The following is a 12253-nucleotide window of genomic DNA, read 5'->3' on the forward strand; positions in this document are numbered from 1 at the left end:
AGCACCTAGTAGGTTTCTGGCACCGTGCCAGGTACCTACCTTACATCAGGCATAAAATTAGGCATCTAAATGTATCATCTCATCCCATCTGGTAAGGAAATCCATGAGCATGTTAAATAGGGTAAGAAACATTAGCTGCTGGGACGACAACCCTAAAATCTCAATGGGTTAATACAATAATATTACTGTTTTGTTCATATCACAGTGCACCATGACGTGTGTGTGTGTGTGTGTGTGTGTGTGTGTGTGCAGTGCCCACGTTGGGAAGGGGGCTCCGTTCGTTGTAGTCTTTCAGGGACCCAGAATCCTTCCAGCTAGTGGCTTCACTTCCTGTAGGACCTCTGAGTACTCTGTTGGGATTCTGGATCCAGCTGGCTAAGGAGGAAGAGACCATGCATGGAAGATTGTGGGAAAGGTTTCAGAGGCCGGACCTGGTAGGAACGTCCAAGCCCTCTATCCACATTCCATTGGCTAGAGGTCATTCATGTGGGCACTGCAGATGATGCTGGAAAATGTGTAGCTGTGTGCCCAGACAGAGAATGAACTCGAGGCGGTGTGAACACAAAGCATTGTGTCTAACACAAAGAGATAGTTACTACTGCCACTATTTTACAAATAGGCTAATGTTAGCCATCTTACAACTGAATAAGGAACACTTCCCTGGGAGAAAGTTGGTCTTTGACTCTTCTGAAGTCCCCTGTACTTTGCACAGATTCTAACACATAGAAAGTATTCAATGTATCTGTTCTGTGGGGTTGAGTCAGAGAAGCTAAAGCTCACAGCAGAGTGGTGAGTGAGTCCTAAATACATCCTCACTTCTCTGAGACCGCCTGGTTTTCCACGTACGCTGGCAGCCCTTCCCTTCTGGCTGGAAGTTGCCAGCTGGAATCCCCAGCTTCCCCGCGCAGGACTGATGCTTCATGGTGAGGCTTCTTGCCAGCTGGGCAGCCTGAGGTCACTTTGGAAGACTCCCTCTCTGAAGTTTCTTCAGTGGGCTAAGAGAGTCTGGTGACCCAGGAATACAAGGCATTTGTCATGGAGAAGGAGAAAGAGGAACAGCTCTGTTGAAGCTAATAGTTCCAGCTTTCTCATTGAGGAGAAAGAATAGGTGATTATCCCCAAGAGGACTGTCTACTTGTGATGCACTGATGGCTTCACAGGGACAATCCCTCCCTTCCTTCCACCCTCCCTTTCTTCTTCCCCCTTTGCCACATGCTAGACATTATACATGATCCTTCAGGAATGTTCCACTGCTTCGACCTCCTGGGCCCTTTTACTCGGGAACGTAGCCTATGAAATGTCATATTATTCCCAACCCAAACACTCCACTCATAAATACCTAAATGACCATTTCTTTCTTTTTCATAATTATGTTTCCTTCCCCCATCCTTCCCATGACCTTTCCCTCCCCTCCCGCCATGACCTACTCAGTGATTATCATTGTGGATATCTGAGAATGGCCACAAATGAAGCAGGGACTAGCAAAACTCGACCAGAGGGAGAGGAAAAGGCTCCTGAGAATGGAAATCATCAAAAACAAAGACTGAAGATAAGGTTTAAAGAGATTCATCATTATTATTTTAGGAGGCTTAAGGAGGGTTGGCAACAACAAAAGGCCAGTAAGAAAATCCTAATGATCAGCCTGCCAAGCATGGGAAGGTTGTCCAATCCTCTGAGAGCCAGAATGATTGCAGGGCTTTCAATTCCCTTTGTTCTTCCATTGGGGCCAGTGGGACTGTATTGTGTAGGCAACAGGCCCCAGGAGGTGGGCAGGGCAGAACAGGTCTGCAGCGGATGGCCCGTCCCTGTGGGTTGTTGGCAGCGTTCTAGAAGGCTCAGCAGTGCTGGGCAGTCTAATGGGCATGTCTAATCGAATATGAAAACTATGTAATGATGGGTTTGGCCTGGACATGGATGGTCAGAGTGGAAGGTGCCTACCAGGCCGAATCAGGGCACAGGCGAGCTCCCCCCTGTGCCAGGCGATGCCCATTTAGTAAAGTTGCTGAGTTGGGGGTGAGGGGTGGCTCAGGGGTGTTAGGACAGGAATGGGAACAGCTAAGGCAGGTGGCGGGTGGGAGAAGGAGTTGGGGAGTGGGTTTTGTCAACCAGTATTCAGCGTTTCAGTATTTTAATAACCCATCCAGCTGTCCGGTGCACACCAGCTGAATTCTTGCCTGGGGAACGTCACCCTATAATTTGCACTGCTGTGGCGACTGAGCCATGAAATAGAACTGGGTCTCTTTGGTGGAACCATTTTGGCTCTATTGGAGGAAGTTAATCAGGCATCGTAGCTGACAGTTCCCAAGAGAGCAAATTTCAAGGGACATCAAGGCTAGTTACCCTTGACCTCTCTGACTTTTGGAAACATGTCTGTCCTTTGGATGCCTCCCCACTCCCTCCATGCAGCCCTCTTTGGTCTCTTTCCCTATCGGGGCTCTTGCTTTCAAATCCTCATGCAGGTCCCATGTATTTTAATCATAGGCAAGGAGAAGGCAGCTCATGGGTTGTCATTAGGATGATAGGATGTGAAATGACCACTGTATTGTTTTCATTTCTCCAAGACAGCAGCCTGGTGTTCTGCGTTGTCAGCTCATTAGAGGATGTCACTGAGAAATGCAAAATAGCCCAGCTCCAGCGCTAGCAGCTCCTTCCAATTCCCTCAGCACAGAACATCAGAGTTGGAGCATGCTAATCTGATTTCATCACTTGGGCAGTGGAGTTTTTTATTGAGCTCACTCAGAGGTGGCTGCAGGGCTAAAAAAGAAAAAAAAAATCAGTTACCCCCCTGCCCCGCTTTTTGGGCAGATAGCAGGTATGTTTCCATATATCATATCCTGCCTTGTTTTACAAAGAATTTAGTCTCTTCTCAATCTGACACATCTCAGCTTAAACCCAAGACAGGTGGTTCCAATATTAAAGTATTTAAGAAAGGAGAAGTTAGGGGAACAGTGATTCTCTTCCATAAAAGAACGGTTGACTTTAAACAAACGACCTATCTTTGGACTTTTCACTATACTTTAAGCTACCTCAATTTGTATAATGAAGGAAGAGATTCCTTTATTGGAGCAGAGTGGGTTCAGAATTACTTCATAGGGCTTCTCATGCTCTCTTCCCAAATACTCGGATGCCAGAGAACCAGGATTTTGCACGCTGGTGCTGTACAGCTAAGTGCAGAAGGGGTCACAGCCAAGCTACAACTTCTTCAGTCACATATTCTAAAGCAAAATGGCAAGTTTTCCATGCTATTCCATAATCTATCTATTTTTTTTGATATAAAATGTTGCACCTGATTTTTAATATTGAAGAGGATCCTCTCATCTCCCCAAACCTTTGGAAGAGGTGATAATCTTCTTGGCACACTCTGGGGCCCTCCTGTAGCCTCTGTCAGAGGAAGTCCTAGCCTTGGAGAGGCTAGAGGCCCAAGCATTCAGACCAAACTCTGGCATTTCCAGGCCTCTTTGGTTCCCCAAGATCCAGCCTCTTTTGTCATTTTATCTGCATTTTTGGGCTTTTGAGATGGTCTGTTCCTTTCCCAGGCCTACTGACTGAAGAAGCTGGAGATGAGAGTGGGTGTATATTTCAGGGTTTCAAAAACTTCCATGTGCTTTGAGTTTGGGTAAAACCATGCCTTGGGTCTAAGTTTTTCTATGTATAAAATACAGCTCAGAAAATTCCATCCCTAGATGGTTTTTTGAAGGCTATCTATGTCTCAAAGTGCATGAGTCCCCCTAGGACCCAGATGGTGACCATTAGTGTCACTGAAAGAAACCAAAGTACCTTGGAGAAGAGGCTGATTTCCACCCAGGAAGGTAAACATAGGTGATGTGAGAGTGTCTTCTTTTCCAGAAATGCAAGCAAACATTTAAACACTGAAAAAACCCCCAAAACCCCAAACCCAAAAAAACATTTAAATACTACCAGGATGTGTCAAAAAGACTCAGGAACCAGCTTGAGTAAGCTCCTGCTGATAAAGGTGAGACAATTTACGTGTCAGTAAAGAAAATCACTGTGCTGTTGGGACATATCCAATACTTTTTATGTCCTCAAGTTCATAAGCGATTCTTATAAGGAAAGATCTTATTGGTCACCTCTGGAGGACTCTAGCAAGCTACTTCATCATTTTCAGAACTGATAAGTGAAAGAATCAAGCATTTATTTACATCTACTATATAAATTCTCCCTCAGAGAAACCAAAAAGTTGCTTGGGAAGTTTTTCTTTATGCAACTAGTCACGCTAACAAATAAAAAAATGAACGATGGAATTGGAATATCACATTTTACAACCCCGATGAATACATGGATCTGGGTCACAGTGTCTCAAATTTGCACTGATTGACATTTTGGGCCAGATAATTCTTTGTGTTGAGGGCCTGTGTTGTGGATGGTAGCAACATTCCTGGGTGTGTACCCACTGGATTCTAGAAGCATCCCCTCTCCCAGCTCTGACAACTAAAAATGTCAGCAAAGGTTCCTTGGTAGGGCAAAGTCACTCTGGTTGAGAGCCACTGCTTCGGGCAATAATCATGGATGGTTGATAATATCACAAAAAGAGGGACAACCAGAATTTATACATCTCCTGGTTGAAGTATGCACTACTACCTTTGACAGTCTTGTGAAAACAAAAACAAACTTATCGGCACTAAGCCTCTGTCTCTTTCACAGAAATATGAGACACACACACACACACACACACACACTCATGCACATACTCAAATCAACCAGCATTTAGGGTTGCAATCAGTACAATCCAGACTGTCAAATGCTAGGTACAAATGACATGTTTAATTCAACAAAAATTTGCAAGAAATAAGCAACAATAGAGGGAGAACATATAGATTCAAAGAGTATATCAACCAATTGCTCCGTCTGGACCTTCTCTGGATCCCAATTTAAACAAACTGTTAAAAATTTATAACATATATAAGGAAATGCAGTGGTATTAACGAATTATTAGATTTTTAAAAAAGATTTATTTATTATTCATGATAGACAGAGAGAGAGAGAGAGAGAGAGAGAGGCAGAGACACAGGCAGAGGGAGAAGCAGGCTCCATGCACCGGGAGCCCGATACGGGACTCGATCCCGGGTCTCCCTGATCGCGCCCTGGGCCAAAGGCAGGCGCCAAACCACTGAGCCACCCTTAGCCCTGATCCCTTAATTAGCCAGGGATCCCTAATTATTAGATTTTTTATGTGTGATAATGGCATTGTGGTTATGTTTTTAAAAGTCCTTCTCTTTGATAGATACGAACTGAGTAATCATAGAGGAAAGAATGTGATATCTGGGATTTGCTTTAAAATAACCCAGAAAGGGGGCTCATAGATGAAATAAGATTGGCCAGGTATTGATAATCGTTGAAGGTGGATGATGGGTACATTAAATTCATTAAACTCTTACCTATTTTTCATGTTTGACCCTTTCTATAACACAAAGCTAAAAAAATTCAGAGGCCCTCAGAGGAGGCCCCAAGATTGAGGGCTGCATGTAAGCCATCGGGTCAGCTTCGCCCCTCGAGATCTGACTGGAACACGCAGTAGACAGGCAGTTCCTTTTCCTGCCCTGGACTCTGCAAGTAGAGATGAATAGATGGGTCAGCCCTCGTCCTCGTGTTAATTAGCTATTAATCGTTCTAAGTAATGGATTAACTGATTCATGATTTTCATAAATTTATTGGCCCTCCAGTTAATGAAGAGCCTAATGCAGTCCCTTTTGGTATATATCACCTCTTTGCAGGGCTGGCACGTCCTTTTTGGCAACCTGCTGAGTCTGGCTACAGAGAGGGAACGACAGCTGCTCGAATTTTGGGCTGGAGGAGCCTGGCGTGTCGTGTCCATCCGGAAGGCGGGGAGCCGGGGGATACAGGCTGGAGAGAATGAAGGTGTCCTGGTGACTCACTGATGCGCACGTACGTCCAGCGTGCGCGCGGGCATGGCCAGAGATGCTGCTTGCTGTCTGCTGTCAGCATAATGGTTTCACAGCATAACCTGTGTCCTCTTGGCCTCCCTCCTCCAGCCCCTCGTCCTCCTTCTGCCGGCCCCCCTCGCCCACCCCATCCTCATGCCTCCAGGGAAGGAAGCGGCTGGATGGAGAACAAATGGTTTGGGCACTTTTGGCTGTCTTACACTGTTTCAAAGAACTACGCCCTTAAGGAGAAATGTCAGGAGAGGAGGCTGGCTCCCTGTATCCACCATTACCCCCAAATCTGGGTAAGGTTTCCCCCGGGGTTAAGTAAGGAGTAAAGACAGTGGGTAAGTGATGATCATCTGGAGAGAGGCGCAGTGCGTGCCTCCTACTTGCAGGGTCTGACCCTGGACCTACAGGCAAACCTATAGGCATGCACCCCACATCTTAATGGGCTCCACTGAAAGTGATGATTTGGGGGCTCAGAGGTCTGCAGCCCCAGCTACTCATTAGAATTTCTGGAGCATTTGCTTCACATCTTTGCCCCTCTCCCCTGGACCCTAGATCTGCCCCGCCCCCACCTTGTTCTATGGGTGGTTGCTCTTCTCACTTTATAATAAAAATGGACACAAACTGCATTTCCCAACCTCAGCTCCACAGTTACTTGTATTGCCATCTGCTCCTCAGTGTCTTCTCTTTTCCAGAGGGACTGTGAGTGCCTTTTCCTTTCCAGGGTTAATTCCTTTGCCACTGGGCTGCTGGGTCCGGCCCAAGCGTCCCCTACCCCGGGATACACCCACTCTGCGCTGCCTGCCCATCAAAATGTGTTCCCATCCCTCTCATTCCGCCTCACCAAACGCGATCACTAAAACAATACTGATATAATTTCATGGATTTTTTTTCCTAAGTGAAAAAGCTATACATCCTCCAGCCTCCAAAGGAACTCAGAAAAATTTAAAAATACCAAATACCATGAGGAAGAAAATAAAATCCACCTTTAAGCTTATCAACAAAACATGGCACTGCTAGCCAATCACTGTATATCATCTTAGTCTTTTTATACTTGCGTTTTGTGTGTGTACATAGACATCCCCAAATTGAGATCAGATTATATACATCTTTTGTATCTTCTTTATTCACTTAAACTGTGCGCATTCACCCGTGTTTTGAAATATACTTCTACAATATACGTCTTCATTAGCCAGTACCTTGTATTGGTCTTTTAGGTTGTTGCAAATTGTATTACACACGTACTATGTTTTTTTTTTTTTCGTGTACTATGTTTTTGTGACAAATAGCCCTTGTACCTAATTACTTTTGCACATCATTCTGGGTTTTTTAAAATACCAAGTTGGGAAATGTTTTTTTGAAAAAGTGTTTATCACTGTTGTTCCCTACTTATGCTTCTTCTTATTTTTTTTAAAGATTTTATTTATTTATTCATGAGAGACACAGAGAGAGAAAGAGAGAGAGGCAGAGACACAGGCAGAGGGAGAAGCAGGCTCCATGCAAGGAGACCAACGTGGGACTCTATCCCAGGTTTCCAGGATCATACCCTGGACTGAAGGTGGCACTAAACCGCTGAGCCACCCGGGCTGCCCCACTTATGCTTCTTATTGTCTCCTCGGTATGCCAACGTGGATCTCTATGGCTCTGCAGTAATGGTGAGGAAGATGCTGGTATTGACCCCCACGGTGCAAGCTCCAGTGATCTCAGTCGTGATGTTCTTGTGTTTCCTTCCCCAAGGGCCTTCTCTCTTGACCTTAGTGACCCAGTGCTCACTCCACTTGATTTCTCTATTGGCATCTCTGTTCATGTCTCTTTCCCCATGTTCTCTTTACACTGGTGCAACCTAATGCTCTTCCTTCAGCCCTCCTGCTCTCACCCTCTCCCTCAAAAAACGTCCTTCATCTCCTAAGTGCAGATGACTGTCAGGCACACCACACACTTCCAACTGCTGGAAAACGTGTCCATTGCTCATTCTAAGAGCAACTCTGACCCAGTGTCACCCAGGGAAGCCAGAGAGACTTGTGTGGTCCAGGTTGGAAGGGAATGTTGAATGTTGGGAAACTGTCTGGCCTCCAAGGGGATCTAAAGATAACTCAAATCCTATATTCACGGTTTCAAAGACCATCAAAAAGGAAGTCCAAACCGAGTGCACAGCAACTGGTTCTTCCCCAAATTGATTCTCTCCCAACCTCCTCCCAAACTATTCTGAAACTCTTCCCTTTCAAATCCTGGAAAACTCACTCATTCTTCCTCCTCATGCCTTACCTCTGGTTACTTCGTCCTCTTGCTGGCAGGGTCCTTACCACCCTGCACCTATTCTCCTTGAGGCTGAGTTGCCATTAGGAGTGTCCTTGTTCTCAAGGTAATAGCACTCTGGGGAGTGAAGGACAAGAAAAGAGGAAAGGAATCAGGATTGGCAATAAACTCTGCTTTCCTGTATATACCATCCTGCCTACTGCACACATCCTTTCCCCCCATTCCTGAATTCTCTATCTCTCCTAATGACAAAATGCCCAAGTTAGAATCTGCTATAGATTGAATGTCTGTGTCCTCCTAATTTTTTTAAAAAGATTTTATTTATTTATTCATGAAACATAGAGAGAGAGGCAGAGACACAGGCAGAGGGAGAAGCAGACTCCCTGTGGGGAGCCAGATGTGGGACTCATCCCAGGACCCCAGGAGCACAACCTGAACCAAAGGCAGATGCTCAACCACTGAGCCACCCAGGTGTCCCGTGTCCCCCAAATTTATATGTTGAAACCTAACCCCAATGTGATGGTGTTGGGAAGTGGGGTCTTTGGGACGTGATTAGGTCATGAAGGTGGAGCCTTATAACCCTGAGAGCTTCCTCTCCAGTTCTGCCATGTGACATTACAGTGAAAAGTCACAAATGTACGAATCAGGAAGCTGGCTCTCACCAGACACTTAATCTGGCACCTTGATCGTGGCCTCCCCAGCCTAGAGAACAGTGAGAAATGAATGCCTGTTGTTCATAAGCCACCGAGTGTACGACATTCTGTTATAGTGGCCCAAACAGACTAGGATAGAAACCCTGAGATTCTCTTTTTCCTTCCATGGCTCATAACTATTGGTCACCAACTTTTCCAGATCCTATTGCAGAAATGTCTGTTGACTTTGTTCCTTTTCTTACTGCCAGTGGCAAAGGCTTGGCTCAGATCATCCTCAAATCTTAGTTGGTTATTTCTGAGTCTGTGACCTTCTTGACACTTCTCTCTCTCACCCCCAATCTACTGTAGACAAGGTGCTGCTGAGAAGCACATCTGGTCACCTTGCTCCATTGCTTGACAATCTCTCATGGCTCTCATGACATGAGTGTGGTTCAAGGTCCTCTTTTGGGCACTCACAGCCCTTCGTACCATCCTTCCTTCGGGGTTCTTTTTCATTGCTCTCCTCAATGACCCTGCACACTCTGGCTGCATTGTGTGGTCTATTTATGGCCCTCCCATCTTCCCTTTACTTTTACACTTTGACTTTTCTGTTCATGAGGTTTTTATTCCCTGGAACTCCCTTACACACCCGTCTAGCTGAGTAACTCCAGCCAGTTCCCTTTATCCAGTTTCATTGCTACCTCCTGCCTGAGACCTCCCTCCTTGCTATATTCACCAACCACAGGCTCAATGCATGTGCTCTCTACTTTGGGCCAATAGGTGTTTCTCCGTGCCTCCATGATATCACTTATCACATTCAGTTTGTCTTTTCTACTACACTGTAAGCTCAAGAACAGGGACATCATTCACTTGTAAAATCTCCACTATCTAATGCACAGAAGTTGCTACATCATTGATGTCTTATCCACACAAAATAAATTAGTGTTTGCTCACCTTCTGTGGGCCTCTTTGTATTATTGTGTGAAGTCTAAGAGAGCCTCTCATTCCTGCTTATAAGAACTCTATAAGAATTTCACTCTAAATTCAGGTATCTGTCTTAGCAGGTAGGCAATCTGAATGAAATAGTGGAAGAAATTCATTGGTATAAAAAGATTCCATTAAATCAAAGCTGCCGTGCAATAGAGCACAGTTGTAAACAAAGCTGCTATGTGTGAAAATAGATTTATCAAGCAGAAGTATTAGTGTATTACTAGTCACTTTGCAGAATAAATCACCTTTGCATCTGTTCCTCTTTGCTGTTCAGTATTATGACCTATGAGACACAAAGGAAATAGCCATCACCTAGTCCTGTAGACCCTTCCTCCAAAAATTTTTCTAATTTGACTACTTTTCTCCATCTTCTCTGCCAATGCTGTGCTCAGACCACTTTCTTCTCATTTCTAGGTTATTGCAATCCCTCTGGCTAACATCAGGCCTCATCTTAGATAGTACTCAGCTTCGATAACATTTTTTTTTTTAATTTTCTACCCTCCAAGATGGGATCAGGTGATGTGCCTACATGTTCCTATACATTATACTGTAACTGCTTTAATTTTTCTGTGTCCTCTATCAGACTTCAAGTTATTTCCACTGCCTGCACATAATAAATACTCAATAAATTTTCATTGCTCAAAGGAATGACAAAGGTATGTATCATGATACTTTGAACATATAGCTTTGTTACATCATATCTATTAACTGGAGCAAGACACATTTATATTTTGGAATGACAAATCAGGCTATTTAGTGAATTGCATTTAATTGGGTTAGGAAATACATCTTTTATGGCCACTGTTGCCCTTACACTTTTCAATACAAATTAAGATTTACCTAATGTCATATGTAATGAGAGTTATGTCTCAATTATGAGGCTGGGTGCTTGAATATACTTTCTTTCTCCTTCTTACAGTTTTTCATCAGTAATGAAATACTGATAGTAATTAGATAGTAATCAGATAGGGGATAGTAATCAGATCTATTAGCAAGTGGTGCTGTTAAGAGTGGATTCCCAACTTGAAAGAATGTACGTGTCTCTCTAAGCACCTGAGTTTCTACTAGAAAGGTACTCATTCCCTGGGAAGACTAAACCAGGTGTTGCAAATGGTTTTGAAGTCCCCTAATCGATAGATATCCACCCACCATCCATTCACAGCTTCAGAGCTCTCAGAAGAAATCCCCAAGCTTTACATTTTTTTAAAGAAATGAGGTCAAATGTTATATTTTTAAAACACCTTACAAGTCATTCCCAACAGCGCATTTCTTCCTTTTTCTCCATGTGAATGACTTCCAGCAATTTGATTCTGCTTGCAAATTGAACAGGGGGAATTTTTTTTTTTTATGACATTCTGAGGGGTTGAAGTAGTTTCTTAAAATTAAAAGTCAATTGAAGGGAAAGACTTCACGAAAAGTAGGACTGGAGACAAAACAAGATTTAAAAAATATTCTGTTTTCATTCAAGAAAGTAAAAATCAAGTACCGACTCCCTCTCTCTTCTTATTTAAACACAGGTAAAATCTCCTGAGTTCTTGTGCCCATCAGAAAAGAGGGGCAGTCAAAGATCCATGTGATCAAGCTGTTCCGTCTCTGCTTGCCTGGCAGCAGCTTCAAAGGCAGGATACCTGGAAGAGAAATTCGTGGCCCCAGGAAACTGAGACATGGAACTGGGATGTTAGTGACAGGCATGGTGAGCTGCCGAGACATTGCAGATGGAAAGAGAAAATGCCCCACCATCTTCCTTCATCAAATCCCATAACACAAACTGGAACAAGATGCTGTCTGTTCAGATGATGTGAGTGAGAAGTGCCTGTCACGGAAGACATGAATTGAGTGAGATCTTAAAAGATAGCTCAAGGGGCAAAGAAAGAGGAGGAAAGAACTGCAGTAGCATTGGTTCAGGGAGGGAAGGACAAGCCTACATGACAGGAAGAGGAAGGTCAGGTTGGTGAGACCATCTGGTGTGTGGAAGGGGGTGGGGGAGGTCCGAACCAGGAGTTACATGGGTGCCTCTGACTCCTTTGATTTCAGGAGACCCTGACAACCAAAATGTCATTCCTCATGGGGATAAGTTACCAGAAGACCACAAGGAAATGGGAGCTGGGGCCTTGTCAAGTTCACTCCCACATCTTCAGTAATCTTATTTGGTTAAGGTCAGAGCAAATAGAATGCAGAATCTAGATTCTGGGGAGACTGGAATTAGCTGTTCAGTGGGGAGAGAAGAAGGAATTTTTGTGGGAGTCAATGTTAGGGGTTGGGTTGTTTCCCCCCTATAGTTCCTATTTTGAGCACCTACTCCTGAGTACTTCAGAATGTGGCCTCTTGACAGAGGCAGTCAAGTGAGGTAATCAGGTGAGGTCAGTAGGGTAGGCCCTAATCCCATATGACCATGTCCATGTAAGGAGGGGAATTTGCCACAGAGACAGGCATGCAGGCAGAAGACAAGATGAGCATGAAGATGGC

Source organism: Nyctereutes procyonoides, unplaced genomic scaffold, assembly GCF_905146905.1.
Source record: "Nyctereutes procyonoides isolate TBG_1078 unplaced genomic scaffold, NYPRO_anot_genome, whole genome shotgun sequence".
NCBI lineage: Eukaryota > Metazoa > Chordata > Mammalia > Carnivora > Canidae > Nyctereutes > Nyctereutes procyonoides.